This window comes from Petaurus breviceps, unplaced genomic scaffold (assembly GCF_028583685.1).
Source record: "Petaurus breviceps papuanus isolate PSGF00001 unplaced genomic scaffold, PetGlider_PUasm1.0 40, whole genome shotgun sequence".
Lineage (NCBI taxonomy): Eukaryota > Metazoa > Chordata > Mammalia > Diprotodontia > Petauridae > Petaurus > Petaurus breviceps.
In genome coordinates, this window is record NW_027186315.1 from 2,940,115 (window position 1) to 2,943,741 (window position 3,627).

The 3,627-nt window shown below is 33.6% G+C and overlaps 1 pseudogene; it reads left to right on the top strand.

Annotated features, from left to right (window-relative positions):
* Positions 1–648: 648 nt before the first annotated feature.
* On the top strand, positions 649–2,403 carry LOC138170919 (17-beta-hydroxysteroid dehydrogenase 13 pseudogene; annotated as a pseudogene).
* The last annotated feature ends 1,224 nt before the right edge of the window (positions 2,404–3,627 follow it).

The following is a 3,627-nucleotide window of genomic DNA, read 5'->3' on the forward strand; positions in this document are numbered from 1 at the left end:
TGAATAACATGTTTTTTTTTTCTTTCCTCTTTGCCTGTTTATGGTTCTCTTGGGTCATATATTCTTCCTGAGTTCAAATCTGACCTCAGCCCTTTACTACATTTGTTACCCTTGGCAAGTCACTTAACCCAGTTTGCCTCAGGTACTTATCTCTAAAATTTGTTGGAGAAAGCTGGAGAAAGAAATGTTCAACTACTCTAGTATCTCTGTCCATAATATACCAATTGGAATCACAAACAATTGGATATGATTTCAGAACAATTAAGGTATTGATTTTTTCTATCTTCATGTGCCTCTATCTGAGAATAATCCCTGATGTTATCTGTGAGTCTGTGCATACATACAGAGAAAATGACTAAGTCACTGAACACCCCAAATCCACCAGATACAGAAAGAAGTTCACAAGAGATATCAACCATATCCTTGGCTTCTAAAGAAATGATGGGTTCATTGTTAATTGAAAAGTAAGAATTTTTAAATTGTATTTTCAATAAAATTTCTACATTTGCCATGATATGGGGGGGGAGTGAGCAAAATCATGTCTGATTCATCTATTTTTCTTAATTAACAATATTTTTAAATGCCTTTGGAGTAGAATTATTTAAAATAATCTGTAATTCACTCTACACATATTCATGATTTGTGATCATGAGTGAAATTAAAGGAAAACTACAAGTAATTTTTAAAGATTAAGAAAAATTTTCAAAATTGCTGTTTTATAATCAAATATATGCAATTATTTACATATACACATATGTATATACATGTACAAATATACTGTATACATATATGCATACATATTTTCTATGATATAAATATATCAAAATACTTTGTTTCTGAGTATAGAAAAGCACATTACATATCCATCTATACCTCTTGATTTCTTTTTAAATTCTTATTTAATATTTAATAATTGTACATATAATTTCAAATCCCAATGGAAATATTTGTGATCTATTATTATTTTAACTCTATCCTTAAGGAAGTATATAGGAATAGAACTATAGGTTCCTCCAGGAATGTGTTATTTCCACCTGGAATTATAACCTCAGAGCATCAACTAGCAAACCAATGATTTTTTTTTTTACTCCATCATTGAAAATACATTCAGCCAAGGATGATAACTGGCCAACCATGAAATTGTGTGCTTAAACAGACTTCATACTGAAAACAGAAAAGTCAGACAATTTATATACGTGCAAGTATCACATCTGCTCAGCTTATACTGTAAAATCCTATATCCTAGAATCTAAAGTAGCAGTGTATTAATTTACTGCATCAGTATCTGTCTCTATACCTCATATTGACCAAGGCTGGTTGTCTTTTTTTTTAGCAGCACATTTTTTTCTAAACTTTCAAAGAAAGAAACTAATATCCCTTTTGAAACACAGAAATCAGTAAGTATTAAGAATCATCTAATTAATTGAAAATAACTGATATGGGTACTAAAAATATGTAATTGATGTTTGAAATTTTGAGAAAAATATTAAATTGTTTAAGCTTTAAAAATGGTTGGTGTGGGCAGGAGAATGATCTATTGCAGACTCACTCTGTATTACCTAATTCTGGCACACTTGTCCAGTAGAAACATCACCGATACCAAGGCTCCTTTAGAGTCTACCCAATATGGCACATATTTAATAAACTTTGCTTTTCTTTGACTGAGAGAAAACTTGAGTCTAATTCATTTGTCAGGATCTGGCATAATGGTGTTGAAGAAACACTTGCTGAATGCAGAAAAATAGGGGCCACAACTTATGCTTTTGTTCTTGACTGCAGCAAAAAAAAAAGAGGAAATTTATACCATTATAGACAAGGTAAAGAATGAATTTGGTGATGTGACCATCATGGTGAACAACACTATAGCAATTTGTCCAGCAGATCTTCTGAGCAACAGAAATAACGAAATTACCACAACATTTGAAGTCAACATTCTTGGTCACTTCTGGATTATTAAAGCCCTCCTGCCTTCCATAATGCAGAGAATTCATGGTCACATCATCACTGTGGCATCGATCTGTGGTCATGGAGTGATTCCTTATCTTATCCCTTATTGTTCCATTAAATTTGCTGTTGTTGAATTTCACAGAGCCCTAACATCAAAACTTACTTCCCTGGGGAAAAAAATGGAATTGAGACCTCTTGTTTCTGTCCTGTTTTTGTGAATACTGGCTTCACCAAGAAACCAAGCAACAGGTTATGGCCTGTTTTGAAGACAGATGAAGTTGTGAAGAAACTGAAGGATGGAATTCTAACTGACAAGAAAATGATTTTTCTTCCATCATATTTGAATCTCTGTTTGACATTTGAAAAATGCTTCCTTAGTGTGCATTGGCAGCCATAAACAGCATCCAAAGTATTCAGTTTGAAGCTCTAGTTGTCCACAAACATAAAAAGAAATGAGTACATTAGACTGAACTGACTTTAAAATGCTTTCCAGTGCTAAATCTTGGGGGCTTTTATAAAAATAGAATGACTACAGAGTGATTATGCATATAGGATTACTATCATTATCCTTCTTTATTTTTGAGAAAAAATCTAAGTAGTTTTTTTTTAAGCAATAGGGGTAAAGTAACTTGCTGAAGGTTACATGGCCAGTTATTTTTGTGTGGGTGCCAAGTATCTGATGCTGGAACCGATCCCAGGTCTCCTGCCACTGGGGCTGGCACTGTTACCCACTGCACCACCTGGTCGCCTCTGAAAATCTGTTTTAAAATTTTTTTGCATTTCTACTTCATACAACTGTTTTTAATTTACCTTTATACTTTCCATACCATGATGCACAAAAATAACTTTTCATTAGGTCTCCCAAAAGGATTGTAGAATTAGAGCTGGGAAGGACTTTGGAGGCTACCTCTGCCATTCTCATTTGAAAGATGAGGAAACTGAGTCTCTGGAACATTAGGTGACTTGTAACACAGGTAGGATCATCAGAGGTAGGATTTGAAGCCAGTTCATAGATAGACAGAGCTCTCTCCATTATACCAGCCACCTCCCAAGGAGCTGATGATATGGGCAAAATGGCAGCTTCTCACCTCTATATTTCTTCTATAAGACTAAATGTTCTCCCAGGCCACTTCCATCTCTAATTATGTGAGCCCATTATCAAGTGTTGCAGTCTTAAATGAAATTTAAACAGACAAGCAGACCACGGAAGGCACAACTCAAATAATTAAGCTTTGCAGTTAGAAAACTTTAACTTATTTGTGTGATGCCCCTTTCTTAGTTAGGGTGACTTTTATCTTCACCTTCCCACACAATTCAATTGAAATTGGAATATTTCACCCTGTTTGCCTCAGTTTCCTCATCTGTAAAATAGTCTGGAAAAGGAAATGGAAAACCAATTCAGTATCTTTGCCAAGAAATCCCCAAATGGGCTCACAAAAGTCAGACACAACCCAACAAGAACAAATGTTTTGTGCCAAGTATCAAGTATCTCTTATTTTTAAAGTAAAAGAAAAGCTTCTTTTAAAAAAATGTTTGGTATGCTTTATCAAAAATATTGGCTAAAATATTTCAAATTAATAGGTGTGAAATAATTCACATTAATAGGTGTGTATAAATAATTATCTTTTGAGAAAATATAATTTCTAATGCAACATATCCCTTTGATCTAAATAAGAATTT